The following is a 15,270-nucleotide window of genomic DNA, read 5'->3' as shown; positions in this document are numbered from 1 at the left end:
CAGACTGCAGCGTATCATCCGCACTGCTGAGAAGGTGATCGGGTGCAATCTGCCTTCCCTCGAGGATCTGCACACCTCGAGGTCCCTGAGGCGAGCGAGGAAGATTGTGGCCGACCCCTCCCACCCTGGACACTCCCTGTTCCAGCTACTCCCCTCCGGCAGAAGGCTGCGGTCCATCAAGACCAAAACCTCACGCCACAAGAAGTTTCTTCCCATCCGCTGCTGGCCTCTTTAACAAGGCCAAGGACTCACACTGACTTTAAATCACAATCTGCACAATGACACCCTGCACATTTCAATTTGCACTATTGTATCGTTTGCACATCTGTATTTTTAGGTTAGATTGTAAATTAGGGCTACTTATATTTTATTTTTTATTCCCCTTAGTATTAGCTAGACTTTGCTCCTTTTGTATAGTTAATCCACATATTTAAGTTTCAATATTCCTGTATGTTTAATGTATGCACCTCCCTGCCAAAGTAAATTCCTTGTTTGTTCAAACATTCATGACAAATAAAATCCTTCTGATTCTTATTGATTAAATCAGCGAAAACAAAGGCACATCTGTCCATATTCTGTTAGTGAAGCCGGGAGAGGAATGCTTGTGGCAAGCTAACTAGCTGGATAGAGCGATGGGGAGTTTGTCAGCACTCAATTTAGCTCTATAACAGGGGCACTCCTTTTTTGCTTGATTATAAAAAAAACCCCAGCTGGGAAATGTTGGCGGTTTTCACAGACCTGTAGAGGAAACCTTCGTGAATAGAATGACATCAAGTTTAGGCTGTGGCATTGAAGATCAGGGCTGCGTTTCCCGATAACGATGGATCGTAGAGGGTTCGTCGTTACGAGGGTTCTCTACGATCAAAATAACGATCAATTGTTATTTCTTACGTGTTTCCCGAACGTGCTCGTAAGGAGAACCATCGTACGTGTCTCTTAAGTTCCACTTAACAAGACGCTGTCCATTGTACTGAAATGTGATTCTTCTGACAAAACTTTAAGTCTTAAAATTAAAACGTTAACCAAAATAATTGACGAATTATGGTACGCAAAAATATTTTCTGACGCTCCAGAAAACGTTTTACATTTATTTTAGGCTACTAGGGCTGGGCGATATGGGTAAAAATTTATCGATATAGATATTTATATTTACATTCGATAACGATAAACCACAGATCTGTAGTAGTACCTAAATAAGTCTCCTCCACATTTTCCCTACATACGGCATAAAGTTTAGGCAGAGCGGTGTAAGAGAAATGTTTGCGGCCAGGGAGAACGTACCTGGGGTCAAGTAACTTAAGCTTTTTATCAATAGCCTACCCTATCAATACCTTGGCGCAAACTCACACTTTCTACATGTTCCAACGAGTGATTTTGCTTCAGGTGGTAAAAAAAGGTTTCTTATATATTATCATTATAATTGGACCAATACGCTGTTCTTATTGGTCCAGAGACGTTCTAAGAAATCGGCGAACGATTTACGGACCTAGCAGGCGGTTGCCTTGGAGATGTTGACAACATGGCGTCTGCTCCAGATTCGTCGTGTTTGATTTGGGATTTTCCTACATGTTGTTATATTATATAAAAATACTAATATGGACTTTGACAGATCTACCAACACCTTTGTAAGCAGGATTTTTTTAAACGTTTGTTAACCGAGACCGTAGGTCGAGGTCAACAAGAAGTCCACATTTGCAGTTTGTCGTATTACCAGACTTGGTAGCCAACTGTTTGTTTACACCAATTTGCACTGAACATTGCTCTGGTCTTTGTTGGATTTCAAAAAGCCAAACAAATTCCAAATAACTGAAGAAGACAAACCCTTTTTATCAATAATTTCTTCATTGGAAGTTGCTCCCTCGCCATGGCTATCGCTGCCACTGTTTTCGGCAATAAGACTAATCTTCCGTGGTTAACATTAGCTACTCCACTCGAGGTGCTCAGTATATTTTAGTGTAGACTACCATTTCTCCGCAACTTCCTGCTGCATCACATAAAATTAAATGGACTGCTGTTCCTAATTATTCTCTATAGACATTATCGATATTGAAAATGAATTAATGTTACGATATCTTTATCGAGGGAAGTCATTACTTCGATTGTTATTTTTATCGATTCATCGCCCAGCCCTATAGGCTACTTATTTTAGTACTTTTCAATGTACATTGTATGATCGTACATGAAGGCAAAGACGATAAGGTCAACGTCCAAATTGTGCTGCATCTGAGTTTTACATCAGTATCAAGACACTGCAATCAGCGACATCGGACGCTAAATACCAAGAGGAAGTCCTTGGAAATTAAGTGGGCTCGTCTCCAAATTGAGGAGAGGAAGCTCTTATTTGAAGACATGAAGTTCACAAGGCCCTCCGGGTGCCCATCCTATTATTGGCCACAAATGACATAGTGACAAATTACAAACACATAAGTATTGAATACCCCATGTCTTCAACCTGGAATCATTGTTTCTGACATGAATAATCAACTTTACTTTAATTGATGGTTGATCAATTATACTCATTATGAGTGCATCATGATGCTCCTGAACCTCATAGAAGCAGACCTGCGGAGAATAACAAGGAGGTCCTTTGCACTGATCCCTGCAATCCAACTATTGGCAGTGTTAAGGTTCTATGCCACTGGCAGCTTTCTGGAGGTTCTTGGAGATGGACATGGGCTCTCCAAGCAGGGCTCTACAGTGCGAGTGTTTCACTCGCATTTGCGCCTAAAAATAGCCATGTGCGAACTTGAAAAGTAATTTACGAGCACAGTGCGCGAGTGAATAACAGCGCGATAAAATGATAAAATTATTAATTGATTTCAAAGGGAAAGCAAGTGACGGAGTTGCGACTGCACAATGTGAACATAGCATGATGATGCGCGAGCGACGATTCGCAACCAATGGGCCAGAGCCATATAAAAAGAGAGTTACGACACACTTTGATCTCGCCGACACGTGATCACTTGTTTGAATGGGAATGAGCGGGAACTGCTGGGTTCTAAATGAATCAAATGAATTGAACATTGCAGACATCGTTCAACATGAACATCAAATTCTGTTTTACACGAAAAGAAGATGAACAGATCGATGAACAGAGGGATGAATCAGGTGAAGGGGATTTGGAAGATTCAACAAACGTAAAAGAGGTTTCATCACAAGATTTAGAGCTACCAGAAGCTGAAAACAACCTTAGCGAACTGGCTACGGCGACTGCCAAGACCTCAACATCCACTGGAGCCGGCAGAGGGAGAACATACAGGCCTACATTTAATGTAAATTGGCTTAAGATTTTCCCATGGCTGGATTTCAAGGACAACCTCATGATCTGCCAATACTGTAGAGGGCAGAAGCAGGCTGGCAACTCGTTCGTGTCAGGAAATCCACATCTAAAAAAGGATAGTGTCACAAAACATAACATCTCGCGGCGGCATATCCAGTGTAGAGATCTGTACCTGTTGAGACAGGAAAAACCCTCAAGCACGGTGTCAGCAGCCTTGAATAGGCAAGTGCTGTTATCTGAGGAGAAGAGAAGGCAGCTGAAAATAAAGATCAACATAGCATACTTCATTGTCAAAGAAGAAGAACCGTTCGTTAAATTTGGGCCGCTTATCAGACTCCACCACAAAAATGGAGTTGACATTAATCCCACATACGACAATGATGTAAGATGTGCGGAGATGATCGGTCAAATTGCTGACATAAAGAGAGAGAGCCTGTCAGCGAAGCTGAAAGCCGCGAAGTATCTAGCCGTTTTAATCGACGGAGACACTGATATATCCAACGCCGAATGCGAGATTGTTTATGTGCGCTTGTTGGAGAATGGGAAGCCAGTCAATCTCCTGGTCGGACAACAGACCCTTGAGCACTCCCATGCCATAGGTAAGTTGTTTCTCTTGATAATATTACAAGGCCGTAGCCATGGAGTCAACATTGGGGGGGACTCATTTTTTTTTTTAAATGATAATTTCGGACAGCGTGCGTGATTGCCTGTTGTAACGTAGCACATTTATATTTTTATATCAATATATTGGGGGGGACGTTTTGAGAATATGTATTATGATTACAGCCTTGTAATATTATATATATATGTATATGATAATATATATATTCTCTTCATATATAATTGAGTTTGTCTGAAAGACTTTTGTATAACGTAATTGTTTTTTGTGTTGTAATTCAAGGTGTTTTGGATGCCACCAAGGCCGCATTTTGTGCTGTTTGCCCAGAGGAGGATGGAGGGTCATGGATGAAGAAGTGCATCTCCTTTGGGGCAGATGGCGCCTCAGTGAACATGGGCCACCGTGGGGGAGTGATTGCCCACCTGCAGAGAGAGGCAGGGAGGCATAGAATACCAATCCACTGTATGCCACATAGGTTTGTAAATAATGAAAAATAATTATCTATTCTATGATTTATTTGTATTTGCTTGTAGAGAATGTTAAACAATGCTTATACTGTATTATAGCTCCATTTATACTGGGGCTTTAATTCATTATAAGCATGATCTTCTTAGAAAGTGTTACGGAAAATACCACAAAATTATTGTTTTCTGTTGGCACAAGAGAAAGACAGTGAATTGTTTGAAAGATGATGTTCTTACTTTCAGAGGCTAGAGCTGGCAATACTGACTGTTCAAAAGAAAGAGCCAAAGGTGTCTGTTATATACGATCTTCTACATCTAATATGGAAGACTTATCACTTCAGCTGCAAATCCAAACGAGAGCTATATATTCTCGGACAAGAGCTTGGTGTGGATATTTGTACACCAGCTAGCGTCAAGGGAATTCGCTGGATCCCTCATGTCCACTGAGCCCTCAAAGTGTTCTTGCGGCATGGACAAGAGGACCTTGCCACTGACCAAGGTCAGTACTCAGTTGTTCTGCAGAATCTGGCCGTAGCATCAACAACAGATAAAGTTCAAGGGCGGGCAAAAAAGGTCAGTTTTACTCAGTACATTTAATACCACTAATTTACAAAAAAGGGTTCAAAACTCAAATGACCTTTTAGAATCAAGCCATTGACAGAATGTCTAAAGACATAAAAATTAAATTTAAATTAACTAACACGTTTCCTTTGTACTTGTTTACGCACTACTTAACAGATAAAGCGGGAAATGGAGAATGCACTCTTGTGTATTCTGACATTTTCTCTCTGACATGTTTGAGGAGCTATCCTCACTTAGCCTCACCTTGCAAAGGAATGACCTGATCCTCCCCCATGCTACATCAGTGTTGAGGAAGACAGTGACCAGACTGGAAGCACTAAAGTTTAGGGCAAAGGCAGGATGCATGCTGGAGAAGATCCAGACCATGCTTGCTCAGCAGCAGGGTGATGAGAGGAGATTCCAGGTGTGTTAGGATGAGCGTTTGTTAGGATGTAAGAGAAATCAATGATTAAGACAGATTCTCAGTGTGAGAATCATGGTTTTTGTTGCACAATACAAGCAATTACAGGACAAGGAGGGAAATGCAGTGAAGATTGGAGAAGTCTTTAAAGAAAGAGGCTGATAAATGGCCAGACATTTCATTGTGTGTTGGTGTGTGTCTGTCTGTCGTCTGCCTTTTTCTCTGTGTGTGCGTGTGTGTTATTTCTGTTTTAGGGAATAACACTGAAGGGGAATCTAAAAGGCTTCACGGACCTCACTAATCCCCAGCTGAAGCAGCACATGGAGGCGGCCATCAACATCGGCGTGGGAGACCTCAAAGCCAGGTTTGGAGGTCTGCTGAAGGATGAGAGTGCCCAGACCCCAGTGGACTCTTTCAAAGTGCTAAATCCTGACACATGGCCAGAAGACCAGGCTAGCCTTCTCACCTTTGGTGATGATGATGTGGCAGACCTGGTGAGGCATTTCAAGGAGCCTCTAGAGAGGTAAGAATGTATTTGACACTGCATTTGCCATAGAGACAATGTTGTTTACATATTTGCAAACTCACTTGTTCTGTTCAAACTTGCAGATCGGGGTGCAACTTAGCTGCAATTCAGGACGAGTGGCAGGGCCTGAAAATCCTGGTCAGCCATAATTTAAGGACAAGTCGTAGTGGCCTTTGGGAGACCATGTTAACAAAGGACCCCTACAGGCTTGATTACAAGGTAGGCCAACAGTACTGAGTGGTTGCGTATAGTATCCTTGAAGTTAAGTTTTGATAAGTTAATGATAAGCATTTAAATGAAATTGAAAAGTATAATTTTTTTCTCTAGAATATACTAGAGTTGGTGCACATCATGCTGGTGCTGCCAATTTCAGCTGCCCAGTGTGAGCGAGGCTTCTCTGCACAGAATCGAATCAAGTCTTCGACAAGAAGCTGCCTTGGGGTTTCCACCACTGAGGACCTAATGAGGATCAACCTGGAGGGGCCTTCTGTTGAGGACTTTGATCCAACTCCTTCTGTGAACCGCTGGCTGACCTCAAAGCGTTCCAGACGGCCAATCTACAAAAGCAGCTGAACAACAGATATACTTTGCATCTAGGCAACGTGCAGCATGACATTTGTTTATTTGTCAGGGACAAGAACTGCAAAAATGCTTGCATGTTCATGTTGCAGCCTTAGTGTTGCACAGCGGGATGGTCCAAAGAGCTGTGGCCCTATTTTAATAAACAAATACAATCAAAAAACAGTGCTCCTAAATTTCTTTGTGTGCTCCTACATTTTTTCATTTAGGAGCGCATGTACTCCTTGGGGAAAACATTAGCGTAGAGCCCTGCCAAGGCGTCAGTGTCAAGATCTGTGCAGGCTGTAACAACTGCATTACTTTGCCACATCCCAGACCACATCCAATTCCCCACAACCAGAGGGGACAAGTCTGCGGTGCAGGACTTTGGCCATCTTCAATGGCTTAATGATTTTTGTATGAGTTTTCACGCCCTCCCAGCCCCTTCACCCTGTGTGACTTCCCAGTCAACACTGTGGAGTCCTATCATTTCCTGGGTGCTACCATCTCCCAACATCAGGTTTGGCTCTGCCACCAGCCTCTTCATCCACCGGGCTTGGCGTGCTACCAGCCCTATAATTCTAATAAACATCTTCAATGTTCAATTGTTGTTGTGTTATTATACTATTGCACATTACAACAGCCATATTTCAATTTTATAGTATTTTGAATGAGACTGACGTTTGTTAAATCTACCTTTGTTTATTGCGCCAAACCCACCAAATCAAATTATTTTGTGAAACCTAAATGTACTTAAATTTGTATGGTTCACTAACAAATATCACAGTTCCAGCGTAACTGGTGTAAAAAAACAAAAGAATCTTATTTTCCATCTGAAGTAACTTTCAGTATTAGTCTAATGTAGTTTTCATGGGCGGCCTACGTGTGTCTCCACTGAGTCTCTTTGCTTACGATGCACTTATGGATCTATGACTGCTCTGGAGCTCTCGTTAATCTACGAGCATTTTCAAGTGCCACTTTAGCTATGATGGCTTCGGGAAACGGCCCGTACAACTAAGATCTATCGTACTGTAGCGACCCACGGATTGGTCGCGTGTTAACTCGCGCTGTTGGCGCAAAGGATTGTGGGTGGCGCAATTCACATACTTGTTTCATGTTTGGTTAATGTTGTATGCATGTTTGAGTTGAGTGTTGTTGTTCTGTCAATTAGGTTTGTCAGTGGATGATGTATGGATATTAGTAACTATAAGTTATCGTTGTTGCCATAACTGTGAATTGTATGTGAGTTAATGACTTGTTGGCATTCACATGTGATTGGTGGTGTAGTAATAAAACCTGTAGTCGAGCGGTGTATGGGACACAGGATAAAAAGGTCTTCTTCTCTGCGTCCGATTATTACGCATCCACTCCAATATAGACCCCTAGCGCCATCGTTACATTGGTGTCAGAAGTGGGATGGCGCAACCACGCAGGATGGAGGAAGAAATCGCAGATCTTGAAGAGACCATTAAGAGGACTCAGCTACACCTGGAGAAACGTAGGCTGAAGATGGAGCGTTCCAGGGCAAGAACGTCGTCCCACGCTGATGGGTCCAGTGTGCCACGGCCTTGTCGCCCCCTAGAGGCCGGGAGTGGAACCACAGAACACACAGCCATAGCTGTGGACATCCAACCTGACCTACCTGGGGCGTCCCCACAGGTGGATGTTGGGGCCATCCTGCCCCGTTCCACTGCCATGCCAAGAACACCAGCGAAGGTGCCCAAGATCAATGGAGAGACGCTCCTGGAGCCATATCTTGCCCAGTTCCAGTTGGCAGTGTGGCATGGTGGTTGGAGCAGCGAGGAAGCCGCCACTCATCTTGCCCTGGCGCTGGAGGGAAATGCGCTGCAGGTGCTCCTGGATCTGACCCCGGGAGAACAGCGGAACCTGGAGACCTTGACCGGGGCCTTGGAGAGGCGGTTCGGGCAGCCACCATTCCCTGACCAGAGTAGGGACAGGCTAGCCAGCTGTCGCCGCCAGGAGGGAGGGAGTTTGGGCGCTTTCGCCGCAGATATCCAGCTCTACGCCCGCCATGGCTATCCAATGTTCGACGCCGCTGCAAGAGGGGAGCTGGCTCTCCATGCATTCCTCAAGGGGCTTATGCCAGAGCAGCTACGCCAGCATGTGCGTCTCACCATGCCCAGAACCCTGGAGGGGGCTCTTCAAGAAGCGGTACGGGCAGAGGCGGTGCTCTGCACTCAGGCTGCCCCACGGCTGTCCCTTCCACACGTCCGGGCCATCGACTGTGAGGGTGAGGAGGCCGAGCCAGTTTGTCAGGTGCAGTTTCAGCGGCGGCCAGCCCCAGCTGGGAACCGTCGACCTCGATCCACTCTTCGGTGCTATCGTTGTGACGAACCTGGTCACATTGCCCGTGACTGCCCAGCACCAGCACCAGTCTCCAGAGCACCACAGCAGACGGGAAACGACGGGGGGGTGGCGCAGTGAGGGGCCCGCCACCCCAATCGTTGGCCCCTCCCTTAAGCCAAGAACTGTTGATTGGTCGTGTAGGCAACACTAAGGGACTGTATTTGGACTGCTGGCTTGATGGCCAACCCTGCCAAGCTCTAGTAGACACGGGGTCTACCGTCTCACTGGTGCGTCCTGGCGTCCTTCCAGGAACCATGGGGACGCTCTCCGACGCATGGGCAAAGTCAGACACGAACCTGGTGACGGTGACAGGGGAGAAGGCTGCTACAAAGGGGAAGAAGCATCTGCGGATCCAGGCTGGGAACCAGGAGGCGGAGCACGAGTTCTGGCTTGCCAATATTCAGGACTCGTGCATTATCGGCCTGGACCTGTTGTCCCGTTGGGGTGCCTATGTTGATGTCCTGAGGGCAGCCATCACCCTTGGTGGGGAGACTGTGGCGCTCCAGGCCGGCCAGGACAAGAACACAAAGGTCAGAGACCAGCAAGCCAGCTGCCAAACAGCTGCCACCAGCGACTCCATGCCAGGTCAGCCTACCAACCATACATCGGCGGAGACGTCTGAGGCGGTGAGGGAACTCTGCCGCCGCAGCAGTGATGGCCTTGACCAACAGCAGTGCGGCCAGTTGAGGCACCTCCTAGAGGACTATGCAGATATCTTTGCAGCAAAGGATGAGGACTGTAGGCGGACGGGGTTGGTTCAGCATTCCATTGACACCGGTACCGCCCAACCCATCCGCCTGCGGCCTCACCGGCTGGCCCTCGGCAAGCGACAGGTGGCAGAAGACAAAGTTAGGGAGATGGCTGCTGCTGGGGTAATTGAGCCCTCTGACAGTCCGTGGGCCGCACCAGCTGTCCTGGTTCGAAAAAAGAATGACAGCTGGCGGTTCTGCGTGGACTATCGACGTCTCAACGCGGTGACCAAGAAGGACTCTTACCCCCTCCCTCGCATAGATGACGCCCTCGACCATATCACAGGCTCCAGCTGGTTCAGTTCCCTTGATCTGCGTAGTGGCTACTGGCAGGTGGAGTTGGCCCCTGACGCACGACCAAAGACTGCCTTTACCATTGGACAGGGACTGTGGCAGTTTCGTGTTATGCCGTTTGGACTCTAATGCACCAGCGACGTTCGAACGGCTGATGGAGAGGGTACTGGCTGAAATACCACGGAGTCGTTGTGTGGTATACCTGGATGACCTGCTGGTGCATGCCAGCGACTTTGACCGAGCCCTGGGTAACCTGCAAGAGGTCTTTGAAGCCATTCGTCAGGCTGGGTTGCGGTTGAACCCTGCCAAGTGTCGCCTGCTGACAAGAGAAACGCAGTTCTTGGGCCATGTGGTCAGCGCGCACGGGGTAGCTACCGACCCCGCTAAGGTGGCCGCAGTCCAGAATTGGCCACCCCCTGCCAACGTCACCGAACTGCGGAGCTTCTTGGGCCTGGCGTCCTATTACCGGCGTTTCGTCCGGGGCTTCGCCACGATTGCCAAACCCCTCCATCGACTGACTGACAAGGGACAGCCCTTTGACTGGGACGACGTGTGTGCCGGAGCCTTCACCCAGCTAAAAACTGACCTTACCGAGGCTCCCATTTTGGCCTACCCAGATGCGGAACAGCCCTTCATCGTGGACACTGATGCCAGCAACGTGGGAGTTGGCGCCGTACTGTCCCAGAGTGTTGGAGGGGTGGAGCGCGCAGTAGCCTACTTTAGCCGCACTCTGAACCGAGCTGAAAGGAACTACTGTGTGACCCGGCGTGAGCTGCTGGCAGTGGTCCTGGCACTGCGACAATTCCGGCCGTACCTGCATGGCAGCCATTTCCTTGTGCGCACCGATCATGCTTCCCTTACCTGGCTGTTGAACTTTAAGAACCCGGAGGGCCAGGTGGCTCGCTGGCTGGAGGCCCTACAGGAGTATGACTTCGAGATCCAGCATCGACCAGGGCGGTTGCATGCTAATGCTGATGCCCTCTCCCGCCGCCCCTGTGCAGTCTTGGAATGTCGGTATTGCCAACGACAAGAGGAGCGGGACCAACCACTGACGGTGGCAGCCATTCAGACAGCTGACTGCGAGGGGAGTTCTCCATGGACCTCCGCTCAGCTGCAACAATGCCAGGAGGCCGATGCAACCTTGGCGGTGGTAATCAACTGGCTGGCGACGGGGCGGCGTCCCGAATGGACAGAAGTGTCTGCCCACGGACCGGAGGTTAAGGCTTACCAATCACAGTGGGGCAACTTGGAGCTCCATGACGGGCTGGTGCACCGGAGGTGGAAAGCTCCTGGCCGGGGAAGCGACCTCCTACAGCTGCTGGTACCCCGTGAACTCCGCCAACAGGTCCTTCAGACCGTCCATGGCTCGGTGGGGGCGGGGCACTACGGCATCGCCAAGACCCTCCGCCGCCTCAGGGGCCGATTCTATTGGCCAGGTTGTCGACGGGACGTGGAGCTGTATGTGCACTGCTGTGACCTTTGCACTGCTAAGAAAGGGCCAACGCAGCGCTCCCATGCCCCATTGCAGCAGTACCTGGTGGGGGCTCCGATGGAGCGAGTAGCGGTGGACATACTTGGGCCCTTTCCAGCGACTGATTCCGGCAACCGCTACGTCCTCGTGGCCATGGATTATTTCACCAAATGGCCGGAGGCATACGCGGTGCCGGATCAGAGTGCCACCACAACTGCGGAAAGGCTGGTAGAGGAGATGTTTGCCCGCTTCGGGGTCCCTGCGGAACTCCATAGTGACCAGGGGCGGAACTTCGAGTCCCAGGTCTTTAGCGAGGTCTGCCGACGGCTGGGAGTATCCAAGACGAGGACGACACCTCTCCACCCTCAGAGCGATGGGCTGGTGGAGCGGTTCAACCGCACCCTGGCTACCCAGCTCGCCATCCTGACCAGCCAACATCAGCGGGACTGGGATCGCCACCTGCCCCTGGTCCTGTGGTCGTACCGGACGGCCGTCCAAGAGTCCAGCCAGTGCACACCAGCTGCCCTCATGTTTGGGCGGGAATTACGGACACCGGTGGACTTGGTTTTCGGGACCCCGCCCGAGCCGGAAATTGCTGGAGGAAAGGAGATGGATTACTACCGGAGGTTGATAGATCGCCTCCAAGTAGTCCATGAGTACGCTCGTCAGGCCCAGGCTAACTCTGGGGTGCGGCAGAAAAGAGCCTACGACACCCGGTGTCGGAAGCTGACCTTCAAGCCCAGTGACAAGGTCTGGGTGTATTGCCCTACTCGTAAGAAGGGGGTGTCACCCAAGCTATGCAGTCACTGGCAGGGGCCCAGTGAGGTTATGGAACGGGTTTCTGAGGTGGTGTATCGGGTGCGCATGCCTGGTCGGGGGCGTGTGGTGGTGCTGCACCAGGACAGACTATCACCATATCGCCCGCTTGCTCCAGAGACGGGTGGAGCAGAGAACGACACCAGCGGCACCATTCCCACTGGACAATGTAACCCCCCCCCTATGGCACCTTCTACCAGTCCCAGGAGGCCAACTCGGCGGCGGTTACGGCCAGGACACTTAAGAGACTACCTGTTGGGTGATGGGGTTGTCGGGGACGACTGACCCCTCAGGTGGGGGCTATGTAGCGACCCACGGATTGGTCGCGTGTTAACTCGCGCTGTTGGCGCAAAGGATTGTGGGTGGCGCAATTCACATACTTGTTTCATGTTTGGTTAATGTTGTATGCATGTTTGAGTTGAGTGTTGTTGTTCTGTCAATTAGGTTTGTCAGTGGATGATGTATGGATATTAGTAACTATAAGTTATCGTTGTTGCCATAACTGTGAATTGTATGTGAGTTAATGACTTGTTGTTGGCATTCACATGTGATTGGTGGTGTAGTAATAAAACCTGTAGTCGAGCGGTGTATGGGACACAGGATAAAAAGGTCTTCTTCTCTGCGTCCGATTATTACGCATCCACTCCAATATAGACCCCTAGCGCCATCGTTACAGTACGATGGACTCTACGATCAATTTAGGCTTGCGATGTTTTCGGGAAACGCACCCCAGATTAGTAGCCAATGGCTCAAAGTACTCTCGGCCAATTACAGATCCCTTAAAATGGGAGAACCTTTGAGCCACATACGGAATAGTATGGTATTCACACAAGGATTGGCTCTAATTGATAGGTTGATTCACCAATTGAAAAACTCATCTGGGAACTTAGATTTTTGTAAGGGGAGTGCCGAGAATTTACTGTCGCCGTTTGGCTTCCTTAACAGCAGTAGAATTTTTTTTTCTAAACTGCGTCGCGTACATCATTACAGTGAGCTACACTGGCTTAAAACTACAGGTATATGATAATTGTACCCATTAATTGTTTACTAGCAATATTATGTCATAATAAATCAGAAAAACGTTCATTGATATGTGAGGCATGTTTATTATTTTAACGATTGAAAACGGATGTATCACTGACTGCTATCGTATATGTCGCCCAACAGAGGCTAATTATGCTAACGCCTCAGTCAACAAGCGAAAATTGACCACTGTTTTCGAAAGTAAATGTAGCTTACTAATAATAAGTGTACATCGTATTGTACATTAAATCTCACAATTGTGTTATTTATCACAATTTTAAATGAGCGATACATTCAGTTTTGAATTTGTTGACGCTTGGAACTCCGTTGACTTCGGATTAGTTCAAATTAAGTTAGGTTACTGTACATACGGATTGGAAAGAAAACAAGAAAAAAATAATAAGACATTTTTAGTCTGTCCATCCTACGGCTGACAACCAAAGTATGCCTAATCTGGTTGTGGTAGCCTAGCTAATTTGCACATATAGTATCCCAGAGTCTACGGTATACTGACAACCACTGAGTAAGAAAGGATTATTTGCTAAACCTAATTTGGAGCTAGCGAGCTGTAAAATATGAAATCAAATCATAAGTGGTTACAACACGAAAAGGCCTAGGTTAGTAATTTGCTAGCTAGTCAGTAGCCAAGGCCGCCAAAACAGCACGCCCGCATCACACTACTAGCTAGCTTCATGTCTCTGTGACCAACATTGTCTCGCTAAAGGTAGCCTAGCTCATGAATAGCCACGGTGGCCACATTGTATACATGGTCGGTAGGGATGTAGTTCATGTAGCTACGTATAGTTAAATCAACTTTGTAGTTAGCTGACGTTAGTGCTAGTTAGCGTAACTTACCGCGGCTTCGTTGTGATCCTTGCCTAGCCACGAAAAAACCTTGCAGTGGTCTCGTAGCTAACACGGAGATGAGACTATGTTCTTGCGTTCAAATCAAAGTAAATTCCATTGTCAGTTTTAGTTCACGAGACTAGATGCGACGAAAATAATATATCCTACAAATAATAGCTAGCCAACTCAGAATACCCGCAATGACATTATACTATTGTTACTGGAATAGCTCGATAGCTCTTGCTAGTTGTTTTCTGATGTGATCCGTGGTGTTGTGGCTGGTCATCTGCGCCCGATTCCCTGCCTTTCATATTGTAACATCCGTCTATTCCTCAAACTTATAGCACACTACCCAAAAATCTCTCTCCCTCAACTCGTGTGATTCCGCCTCACACCTTTTTGCTGTCCGGAAAACAAGATGGCAGAAGTAGAAATGCTCAATATAATTTTTGATTTGGAGAATTCACCTTCAAAATAAGAGCATAAATTCAGTGGCGTACAAGTTCCGATTTAACGGGTTCTCGAGGTTTTCATTATCGTTTAGTAGGCTATATCTTATATCAAACATGAACATGTTTGAAGAATTATGAAATCCCTCAAAAGAATACAAATTGCCTAATTAATTGTACATGTAACGGGTGAGGCCACAGGCCAGGGTGGGCCAGTGCCGCCCAGATTGACAGCCGGCCCACCCAATCAAAAGTGTTATAGCCTAAGGTTTGAAAATGAGAGAGGAAAAAAATAAAATAGCTCACATTTAAACAGTTAAAATGAAATGTATTGGGAGTCAGATGGCTGAGCGGTGAGGGAGCCGGGCTAGTAATCAGAAGGTTGCCGGATCGATTCCCCACCGTGCCAAATGACGTTGTGTCCTTGGGCAAAGCACTTCACCATACTTGCTTCGGGGCGTATGTCCCTGTACTTACTGTAAGTCGCTCTTGATAAGAGTGTCTACTAAATGTAAATGCATCATTCTGTTTTAGAAACATATACTTTAATTTCGAGTCTTATGTGATTGGGTAGCAGAGGCGGGCCATGCATTTCACACCTTGGCCTTCAGTGACGTTATACTTAGTCTTGCCTAAATTAATACACCTCATAATACCATCAATATGACACTCCTGTTCGAGAATCCATACAGAATCATACTTACACATTACATCACCTTAGGCTAGTCCAGTGTAACGGAGTGAGAACCGTGAAACTCGCTCCTCAGGTATGTAGCAGGCCACCCGCGTCAACGAAGAGCTAGCTTTTCTTAGGCGTAGCTGGAAG

General features: G+C 47.4%; 1 protein-coding gene across 2 annotated transcripts in view; it reads right to left on the bottom strand.

Annotated features, from left to right (window-relative positions):
- Positions 1 to 14,431, bottom strand: part of taok2a (TAO kinase 2a) — an 84,440-nt gene extending 70,009 nt beyond the window's left edge. For both annotated transcript variants that reach the window (XM_047039029.1, XM_047039030.1), the window contains exon 1: positions 14,005 to 14,431. The gene's annotated coding sequence lies outside the window, so the exon portion shown is untranslated. The remainder of the gene's footprint in view (positions 1 to 14,004) is intronic.
- Between the last annotated feature and the right edge of the window lie 839 nt (positions 14,432 to 15,270).

This window comes from Hypomesus transpacificus, chromosome 17, assembly GCF_021917145.1.
Source record: "Hypomesus transpacificus isolate Combined female chromosome 17, fHypTra1, whole genome shotgun sequence".
Taxonomy (NCBI): Eukaryota; Metazoa; Chordata; class Actinopteri; order Osmeriformes; family Osmeridae; genus Hypomesus; species Hypomesus transpacificus.
The sequence above is the reverse complement of the archived record's forward strand: the minus strand, read 5'-3'. Positions and strand labels throughout refer to the sequence as shown.